The 11366-nt window shown below is 45.6% G+C and overlaps 1 long non-coding RNA gene across 1 annotated transcript; it reads left to right on the top strand.

The window, feature by feature from the left end:
• The first annotated feature begins 3056 nt into the window (after window positions 1–3056).
• On the top strand, window positions 3057–3595 carry LOC117642058. Its single transcript, XR_004587526.1, has 3 exons — window positions 3057–3133; window positions 3219–3299; window positions 3373–3595. It is a non-coding gene; the product is annotated as an uncharacterized LOC117642058 (long non-coding RNA).
• Window positions 3596–11366: the final 7771 nt, after the last annotated feature.

Here is an 11366-nt window from a genome sequence, read left to right as displayed (position 1 = left end):
GTCTGTCTGTCTGTCTGTCTGTGTGTCTGTGTGTCCGCACTACTCCTCCTGAACGGCTCGGCCGATCTCGGTGAGATTTTGCACACTTCTTGGGTATGTCCTTGGCTCGGCACACGCGAAATTTCACCATCCTAGCTCAACTGGTTCAGTTTTTATAGGTGAAAAACACCTAAAAAACGGCGAAAAACAGAGATTTCTGCAAATAGACCATTTCTGTCTTGGAGAAAGGGGGGTCTGGGGGGCGTAGCCCCCCAGCTACGACAAGTTAAAAAGTGACAAGGGTCAAGATAGTGTTATCTGTAGATAAAACAGCTCTATTTAGAATGTAGGGGGGTCTGGGGGGCGGAGCCCCCCAGCACTCAAGAAGTTAAAAAATAAGCGACAACGGAGAAGCCATTGCCTGCCGCAGGCAGGCTAGCGCCGCAGGCCAAGGTAGGTACGCCAGGCGTGGATTGGAGGAACAGGCAGCGAGACATCGCGAAGCCTGTTACGACAAGACGCGGTCTGGCGTAAACCTACCTTGTAATGAGGTATACACAGTTCACAAGTTGTAATTTCAAGAGGCGATTCACCAATCTGGATAATCTGTTCAATATAACATTCAATTTGATGCATCCGTGAGCTGTGTCTACACTGACAAAAATTTTGTCGTAACTTAGCGACACATTTATCTCCAATTTTTTTAGCGACAGTATTTGTTGTGGAACGAATAGCTTGTTAAACCAAACTCATACTGGAACTAAAGGATAATTTCACAACGACTAACTTGTAATAACACATTAGCAGTCTACTTTCAAATACAAGTCGTTGACCAACAACAAATATTGTTGGTCAACGACAAGTCTTGTAAGTCGAAAAAGATTTTGTAATGTCTGGGACAAGTATTCATGGAGTACTTTTGTCGCTAAATTTATTTTGCCTAATTCTTCTATAAATAATAGTAATGTTGCTATGACTAAAGAAGACCAATAGATGATTATTCATAATATGCTTAAATTGAGCAGATAATTGCAAAAGATTTTGTTTCCACACAAATAGTATCGCTAAGGGTGATAACAAGAATTTTGTTCTTCAACGACAAATTGTCGCTTACAAGATTCAATGACATTTCTTTCACTTTGGTTCATGATATAATTCTTTGTTTTGGAACGACTAAATTTTCACTTATCTGATTGTTTCCATACAACCATTTTTTAACAGTGTATACTTGGATAATAATGTGACATTACTCTGTTCAAGCCCGTATAGCATTAATCGTTTTAAGCATAACTTGTGTGCTGGCATCAAGATTATGTTCCTACAGCCGGTTTGTTGGTTGATAAACAAGGTAGGTTTACGCCAGACCGCGTCTTGTCGTATCAGGCTTCGCGATATCTCGCGGCCTGTTCCTCCAATCCGCGCCTGGCGTACCTACCTTGGCCTGCGGCGCTAGCCTGCCTTCGGCAGGCAATGGCTAGTCAATCGTCGGTTACTTCTTACTTGTTGCATGCTGGGGGGGCTCCGCCCCCCAGACCCCCTTTCATTCTAGATAGAGTTGCCTCATCTATAGATAACACGATCTTGACCCTTGTCACTTTTAAATTTGGCGAGGCTGGGGGGTTCCGCCCCCCAGACCCCCCTTCCTTCAAGACAGAAGTGATCTGCCAGCAGAAAACTCGATTTTTCGCCGTTTTTTAGGTGTTTTTCGGCTATAAAAACTGAACCACGTGAGCTAGGATAGTGAAATTTCGCGTGTGCCGAGCCAAGAACATACCCAATAAGCCTGCAAAATCTCAGCCAGATCGGCCGAGCCGTTCAGGAAGAGTAGTGTACACACACAGGCACACACACAGACAGACAGAAAAAACTTTTCAACCGCACTGGAGTAACAGGCTTCGCTATCGCTCAGCCAATTAAACGATACTTGTCAAGATACTGTTCTGATCAAAATTTCAGTACACAAGTTATGGCTGGATGTGTTGCCATCCTTTTCACAGCTGGGTAAGCGTACTGCAATTGTCATTTATTTGCTTCATTTCATATATTACAGTTTGACATGTAGCAAGTGCCACTTTTGATGGAACTTATCGTGAAATAGCATACGCCAGTGGTGCTCCAGATGGTTTTATTTACTGCTTCAATTGAGTGCAGCTGATTGGCTGAGCGATAGGGAAGCCCGTTACACGAGTGCGGCTGAAAAGTTTTGTCTGTCTGTCAGTTTGTTTGTCTGCGTGCGTGCGTGTGTGTGAGTGTGTGTGCACTACTCCTCCTGAACGGCTCGGCCGATCTGCCTGAGATTTTGCAGGGTCATTAGGTATGTCCTTGGCTCGCCACACACCAAAATTCAGCTTTCTATCTCGATCCACTCGGTCATATAAGCCAAAAAAAACACTTAAAAAACGGCAGAAAAAAGACACCTTTTTAGGTACTTTCAACATTTTGTCAAGTTTCATGTCGTTTGATGAGTTTTTGAGGCTGCTGATGACGAAAATAGAACCCATTCTGACCTCCGACAGAAAGTAAAGTCCCATTGGTAGATGTAGATGACCAAATGCTATTTTTGAGGGGATCACGCCCATTTCTACGGTCGACCTAGGAAGGCAGCCTGCCGAAGGCAGGTTAGCGCCGCTGGCCAAGGTAGGTGTATACGCCAGGCGTGGATTGTCGAAACTGGCGCAGCATCGCGAAGCCTGTTACGACAAGACACGGTCTGGCGTACACCTACCTTGTATGTCATAAAAGATGTTCTATCAATGTGCAAAAGTATGTAATCTGTCTGCAAAAGCCTAGAATATTCAGAGTAAGACACTTACTAATTCTTTAACAAGACTTCTCTATGGTTTCTTTCATTTATTAGGTTCTTACATGGCTTCTATAGCACAGAATATGCTCTGATACCTTGGATGGTTTTCCAAAGGGTTTCCAAAGGGTGCAAGACGGCGGTTAACCAATGTTTTCCGAAACACATGCCGGTTGCATGTCCTGGTGGCCCAGGGCGAACTCGCAGTACGCAATCTGTTGGCTAGGGCTCAGTCCGACCAAAGCCGACTCCTCCAAAAGTGCTCTTTTTTCAATAAAACCGATGCTGTTCCAAGCATGAGTGAACATTACAAGACCTGCACTGAATTTGAGGCCAGAGGAAACAATTATTCCTGTAGGTTTTCCTTTTGTTTTCTCAGAGCAACAAAGAGAAATGGGCTGTGGTAGACTTTTTAAGTAATCTTTTCTTGTATGTCTAGGCTCTTCTTCTGAATCTTCTGGTCAAGACAACATTTCTGTATTTAAAGGCAATTCTGGCGCTGAACATGCCTGTAATTGAGGTAGGTTCTAAGAAATACGAATTGCCATTTCTTTTATGCACTCAAAAATTAATTTATCTTTTTATTTATCCAGGCTTAATGGAATCCCACACAAATGAAGGAATGTATAATGTTGATAACAGCGAAAACAACAACAACTCTTTTGACATGGGAATGGACACATAATTGAATGATCATGTCGTTCCAGACCCCATCCATTTTGCCCTGCTGATTATGATCAGTTGAATGTGCCTGGGTCACTTGAGTGCATGCTCGCAGGTAGACCGTTACAAGTGCTTTCTTGGCGAGTGCATGCCTCTGAGTGCATACATGCAACATGTAGTTGTGTGTTCATGATCACATATGATACTTTTATGTACTTGCATTTATGTACATGCACTCACAATTGCCAGGAAGAAGCACCATTTAGATAGACGCAAATAGACTATTCTAGTCGTGGCTGAGTGAAGAACAAGAAGAATCACAAAAGACGCCATTTAGGGCATTTAAAGTTAATATATTTGATGAAATATGTTGCATTTACTATAAAATATTTGAATTAACTTCTACCAAACAAGGGGACTTAAACATTTGAAGTAAAAGTGCGAAAAAGTACACTTTTGAGATTCTTCTTGTTCTTCACTCAGCCACGACTAGAATAGTCTATTGGATCGCTAGGACACTAATCTTTGACTGAAGAAAGTGTCGCTGCGAGCACTGCAAGAAGACAACTTTCAATTTAGAGTGTTCATGCCATAGCTGCAGTCTTCCCCTGGTGGCAGAAGGCTCCGCACTTTTGTGTGCCTGTCGCGGCTAATAACTTTACAAGATGTGTCTCAAACAGCCGTTTAATTAATAAAAGAATGTTATCATAAAAGAATATATGAACATTGTTTTCCCAATCCCTTTTCAAAGAATTAAGGACATAAACTCTTATCCATCCAAGTAAACACCTCAAAATCTTGGCTCAAAAAATACTTAAAGGAGAGTTTACAAACATGGAGATGTTTACAAAAGCTTGTATACAAACATGCAGACCATATTTACCAAAGTTTGTTTGCAAACAAGCAGGCAATGTTTACAAAATTTAGTAAAAAAAATAGCAGACAGTATGTTTTGTTTATTGTTTATATTTACTTCAGCAGACGACAACCCGATTCCACCAACCTACAAGCAAAAACGCTTGACAAAATTTGGAAAGGTCTAAATTGGGTCTAAAGAAACTTGCTATGAAGCGAGGGGGGAGAGGTTGATGACGGTGGGCTCCCCTTCGCTGCGTGCCAGGTTTGCGGCAGCATCCGCGGCCTCGTTCGGGAGGACTCCTTTGAGAGCGGGTACCCACGCGATGGTCACTTGGACCTTCGCTCGCCGTAGATACGACGACCAGCTCTTCGGGGGTGGCAGCGGAGGGGTGGGGGTTGTTGAGAGCTGCGATCGTGTAGAGGCTGTCTGTTGGCACCACGAAGGAACGGTAGCCTTGGCGTCTGCAAACACCTCCGCGGTGTACACCGTGGCGTCGGCTGCACTACAAAAAATCAGTGTCTGATACGGATCATGCTACGGCGTTCCGTATGCCCCCTGAAATGGTGATACGGACATCTGCCGTACTACTCCTCCCATAAGAGCCTGTGCTTTGTAAAGCGTACTACGGAAATTTAACGGAAAATGTACCGCTAATTTTACACCGGAGGTTGCCGTTTCAGTTTTCCGTTTGTGAATAAGTCCAAAATGCTCTACGGACAGTGAGGAACAGACACTCCGTAACTCCAATTTCTATAACGGACAACGTGTAACGGCCAGTCCGTATCCCTACGGAGTGACCGTTTCATGCGTTTCGTCAGAGAACTTTGCGTTACGGAGCGACCGTTCCTTACTGTCCGTAGAGCATTTTGGACTTATTCACAAACGGAAAACTGAAACGGCAACCTCCGGTGTAAAATTAGCGGTACATTTTCCGTTAAATTTCCGTAGTACGCTTTACAAAGCACAGGCTCTTATGGGAGGAGTAGTACGGCAGATGTCCGTATCACCATTTCAGGGGGTATACGGAACGCCGTAGCATGATCCGTATCAGACACTGATTTTTTGCAGTGTGGCAGTTTGAACACTTCGGTGCGGAAGGACACCGCCTCATAGAGGGCCGCGCCCACTTCGGCCGGGTCCTCTTCCGACGGGGGCGCCCTGAAGCCATCGGTTGCGATGATGTTGACGTCCTTCCCCAGTCCGGCGTACACGTCCGATAGGTGGCCGCCCTCGCATCGTACAACATCTCCCCCCCCCCCATGAAAACGTAGAAAAGGTGTCAGACCATGTCTTGGCGTAACACGCCCCTATGCATCAGATAATGTCCAATTTTGCACTACGTATTGTCAAAATCGGATTCCCCGCCCCTCCAAACCCCGACTACGAAGTTACACGCTTAAATCACCATTGGTATGGCCTGAGAGAATTTTGTCCGCCCAAACCGGCTTCGTGGCCCACTGTGCGTCGCGCTCAGACACCGCAGCCCGGTCCAGATTTTCTTCAAATGTGCCGCTAGATTGGACAGGGGTGAAGGTGGGGTCGGCTTCATTACCAGAGTGATCAGTGTCGCTCTCAATATCAGAAGGTATTTCTGAAAACAAAGGGAACTTTCAGACAACTCACAGGCGAAGCGAGAAATAGGAAGCAGTGTTCTGGTGTGTAAAAGACTTCCACCAGTACGACCATCAGCGTGCAAGGCACGGATCCCACACCTACAGCCTCCTCCAAAGTGACGTCACTTTCTGGAGGTTGCAGGCGGGCACCCTGTCCCCCGGGAAATGGCCACTCCAGGTGCGCCTCTATGACCCCCTCAGCAAACAGTAATTGGTGTACCACCGCCAGTCTTTCGTCCCGACAGAATCACCGCCCCACACGGTGACCGTTTGGCAACCCAAAAACGGGAGGGAGCCAGATCTGAGGAAATCACCGGCCAAGTGATATTTTTTTAATTTTTTTGTTTGGAGTTGCTCTTTCACTTTCGGCTCGTCGTCTGCTTGTTGACAGCACGGCCGTTCTGCGGAGGCCGCTTCGAATCGTGCGCTTTGCGCGGCGGGGTTGGCAGTCTTGGAGACCTGGCCTGTCATTGGCTGACGCGGCTCGGGTGCAGATAGTGCTCCTGGAGGGCCGATAGTCCTTGGCCGTCTGCTAGACTGGGTTCGGATGTTAGGGTTTTCTTTGTGTTTCGTTTTGAATTTAAGTGTCGCGTGACCTGGCCGTGCGCCGCGGTGCAACCGTTCACCTTGTGATTTCAAAAACGTTTCGGAGCAGTGTGTGAACTGCTTACTTCTCCTCCCTTCGTCTGGCAAAAATTCAAGGCCTGGGGCTGGCCTGCAGGCTCTGGCACACTTCCTTCAAATAAATCTATATTTGCCAGAATTCTGAGTGTCTTCACAGTGTTGTTTTATTAACGAGTGGTTGTAGCCCTAAAACTTTTTAAGATATTAAAAAAATGTCCATACATGTTTTGTAAAATCCTCTTTTTTTCTCGTATGTTTTGAGTTGATCAGCTTAAAGTTTGTGAAAGAAGAGCAAGAAAGGTTTCCTTTGCAGACAAGGAGAATCATTTTGATCTATTACTATTAACACCTCTAGTTTTATGACATATTGCAAGGGCGATAAACAAGAAAAGTGGTAGTGGCTTATTATTACAAGAGTTAAACAGATATGTCAGACCCTGATCATCACACTCAAATGATTTAACAACAAATGGGAAGTTGAACTTTTAGAGGTTTCACACAAAGGCAGTCATCTCCAATTTACGTGATACATACATTTAATTGCATGAACAGAAAATGTCCAAAGACATAGAGGAGACTATTGTAATTCGCAAAATGTTCCTCACAAAGATAGTCACTTGTGTATTTGCTAAAAAAGGATATTTTTTTTAAGTTTTAAAAAGCTGCTTAAATGAGGCTACTGGGGATTGTTCGGCCTTTTCTTAATGGGCTGTCGGACGTCTTGCCGACACAGCGGGCAATTGGAAGACTCCGCGGCGACGTTGAGTACGCCGATGCATGTCGATGCATCTAAAGCAGAATGTGTGGCCACATTCAAGGGTTCGTCTAAAGAACGCCCTGCTCCATGCCTCTTGGCAGATGGAACATTCTGTTTCAAGAGCTGGAACACACGGGAAGACCAAATGTTACGTTTGCGTTATGCCTGCTGTGCTAACTGAACCGTGTACTCAGTTCCTACTTTGCTCATGAGTTCTTTCTCTTCAGCGTGTACTCACGAGTACTCTCTAACTAGGGTGCGCAACGGGCCCTCTTCCGAGCCGTGCTCATCAGCATCAGGGATTGGGTCGGCGTCATCCGCCTGATCTTCGGCTCCCCGGACGCTGTTCAGCCAGGCCTCCTGATACTCCTCCTTGCTTACCCGTTCCACTTGAGGGGCGCGATAAACGGAACAGCCTTGCGCGCCTGTCGGCTTGTCGTGCCTTTGCGACTGGGGCGCTGACGGTTTCATCTCTCTTCAGGCCGTCCCTGCTGACAAGGTTGTGTACACCATGACCATACACCATGTGCAGTAGATACCAAGGCAGTGGGGGCAGGGCTGGTCGCTGTTGTTTCTAGGGCAGTTGCAATGCTTGTGGCTGATTCTAGAGGTGCTGTAGTGCGAGTCGGTATTTCTTGATCACCTTCTGACTGTTCTACCTGGGTATGACATTCATACTTCAGAAATAGAAAGTGTTTACCTGACATGGTGATGATAAGTGTTAGGTACTCACCTCAGTCACAACAACTCTACTGCGCATGCCGCTAATGAGTAACGGGCTCTGATGCAGTGGATGAGCCACTACTTGTGGGGCAGGTGCGCCCTATGCGCCCATTGAATGCGGAAGAAACATGGGTGGGATGTAGGGCGCATCATCAGATAAGGATGAGGTTTGACAGCCCACGCCAGCGTCATAGGAACAGGATATCCTGAATAACCTGGATATCCTGGATAACCTTGATACATCTGAACACAAGAACAACACTCTTTATCCAGGAACGTGACATCAAACGAACGTGACAACATGTCACGTTCGTTTGAGCATTGTGTCACGTTCGTTTGAGCATTGTGTCACGTTCGTTTGAATGTGAACAAGCTGATTTTTGGCGAATTCACACCCAAACGTACGTGACACAATGCTCAAACGAACGTGACATGTTGTCACGCTCGTTGCAACGTGATGTCACGTTCCTGGAATGAGAGTGAAGATAAGGTGATAAAGCATGGTGTAGGTGACACTCTGGTAGTTCGCTGGGGAGAGCAAGTATCTGGCACATACCAGCACTCGCTGATTCATTGTAGATTCAAACGAAAGGCAGCAACTGTGGAGGGAGTCTGGAAACATCTGGCATTTTAAAGTTATTATTTTCACGTGGATCCATGATTGAAACTTAGCGGAATGAACTCGTGCAACCGCCACACACTGATAGGATAGAAGAGAAACACCCCGTGGCTGGTGGACAAAACACTGCCGCAACCCTCCTTGCACTCATTTGAGTCAACGCATAAGAATGGAACCTGAAATAAAATTATGAGGGTCAAATTAAAGTTCGGAACAGAGCAGATTGCTATTGAACTCTATGAACAATCTCTTACCAGCGGCTCAACATCATCCACAAGCTCATCTGCATTAACAGTAGCTTTACTCTGTCGTCTTGACCTCTGAACATCCCTGTTCAAACTCATAGCATAGCTCACAGCGTTGTAAACTGATCGTAGAAACTGAGGGAACATTGAGGACGTACAATCTGTCCTGATGTGGACATCAAAAGCCCCAGGTCAACCATTGTATAGGAGTGTGCAGTAGTCCATGATTTGACCAGGCTTCAATAGAATCCTGTGCACTTTGTCCACGATTTCTTTCACAACTTTGGATCGGGCCCTGATGAGAGCCTTAATGCGCCAGTGCGCAGCAGAATTTGGGGAATTTGGCACATTTGACCCAAACATGGTATAACTTACACGTTTATTAAGCGGGGTATTTCAGGGTATACTCAGGGGTTCAGGATATTATGAGAGTCTTCATCCCCTCGGGATTCTCCACAATTAAGGACGGGCTACACTCTCATCCCAAGTACATGGCGTCACGTTGAAACGAACGTGACAAAATGTCACGTTCGTTGAGCACTGTGTCTATTCGTTTGGATGTGAATCGGCCAGATTTTAGCTTGTTCACATTCAAACGAATGTGACACAATGCTCAAACAAACGTGACATTTTGTCACGTTCGTTTTAGCGTGATGTCACGAGCTTGGAACGAGAGTGTCCATTTTCTGACATTGGGAGTTTTCCGTATGATTACCTGGCCTGCGTGCGGAGGTGGGAGGGGGGGGGGGAAGAGTGGAGATGTCGAGGTCATTATCGAAAAGCCCCACTCCCTCAATCACTCCTAAGGTCTCATGCTGGAATGGGCTGAATGCGGCTCACCATTTAGACTTCAGTCGATTCGACTCTGAGGGAAGCCTTGACGAGGCTCGGGTCGATGCGTGACGAGGCCTTTTGTCACCAAGTCGGACACAGAAACATCGTACACACACAATACTGTATAAGGAGCTCTCCAGACGCTGGGCCTACTGCGAGAAGGGAGCACCACACCGTTGGAGTGCCTCAATGTTGAGCCGAGCCATCTTAGCGCAGACCGCCGAGCTCAGGATTGCAAACGATCCAAATGTCAAAATTGAAAAATCGTTATAGAACTTACTTGCTTGGTCCTAACTCACGGTTCAAACGCTTAATCGTCTTTCCAAACGAGTATGAAAAAAGGTGCTTGGGAGAAGCTCCAGTCAAAAAAACCACTTGGCCGGCGACATCATAGGACCGGGCACCTATAGTGTTTTATCGGTTCCTTGTATGCATACGAACTGCCGAAAAGACATTTGGACGAAATCCGACCCCCCCCCCCCCTCTGGATTTGGCAGGGGTCAAAACAGCCCAAAAATTGCCATTTTCGACGTTTTGGGACTAGATGGGTTCTGCCAAACCAAAGGCCAAAAAAGTACCCAACTGGGTCCTGGGCATAGAAAAAAGTGCGATCTTTCGATTGCCGGTCCGCAAAATGAGTTTGGACAGGCCGTTTAGGCGCTATGGGGCGCCAAAGTTGACGAATTTTTCGATTTTTTTTTCTTTTTTCTTAAATGCAGTTTTGATGGGCCCGATGTGTCAGAAAATGTGTTCTTATCCTCCTTTCGTCATTATTTACTTGAAACAACCCCGCTTCAGCTAACTTTTACTCTCATTTTCACGCTGTGCACGCTTTTCAGCATCTCAATGTCACTTTCCTTTATAACCCTTAAGAATGTTTTACCTGGTGTTCTGTGTCTGTTAAAAGGATCACAGCACAGATTCGAATCTATAAATAAATACACAATGATACAATTTCTCATTCAATTTACGCATCACCAGACATTCATGCGATTTAAATTGCAGAACATAACCGAACGCAATATCTTAAACCACAACATACCGTTGCTTTCATCCATTTGGAACAAATTGTAGCTCAGTGGTTGTTTACCGCTGTTTACATCGATGCCATACGTTAGGTTAGGTCACGCATGGGAGGTTGGCTAAGTTGGGTGGCCTGGCTTGCCGAAAGTGGAAACAAAAGACAAAACGCAGTTGTCGGTCTGAAGAGCGGTTTCTTCAAACTGGGATCGCTTTGATAATCCGGAAGCACGCTCCACGTTAAAAACAACAACAACAACAAAACAAACAAACAACAAAACCCCATTGGGCCAAAAAAAATAATGGAGAGGGCTCGGTGTGTTGCCGTACGTTGTCGCTGTCACTGCCGGAAACTTGCTCCACGGCGAACAGTGCACAGTGGGCTGAGATTCGCAAAACCGACATTTAATCCATTTTTTCAAAGCTATTTTTTGCATCGGATTTGTACGAGATGGTGTTCGAAAAGGTTCAGTCTTCAAGGAAATGAACATACCACCTAAATATACTAGCCGTATCACAGTGAGAATGGCACCTGAAAGCTTGGTATTTTGAGGCTTTTGACGTTCCGCTTGTGGATCATAAAAATGACACATGTGCCGAAACTATTTTCGACTAGCCACGTCGTATTTT

Source organism: Thrips palmi, unplaced genomic scaffold, assembly GCF_012932325.1.
Source record: "Thrips palmi isolate BJ-2018 unplaced genomic scaffold, TpBJ-2018v1 HiC_scaffold_16, whole genome shotgun sequence".
Classification (NCBI taxonomy): domain Eukaryota; kingdom Metazoa; phylum Arthropoda; class Insecta; order Thysanoptera; family Thripidae; genus Thrips; species Thrips palmi.
The sequence above is the reverse complement of the archived record's forward strand: the minus strand, read 5'-3'. Positions and strand labels throughout refer to the sequence as shown.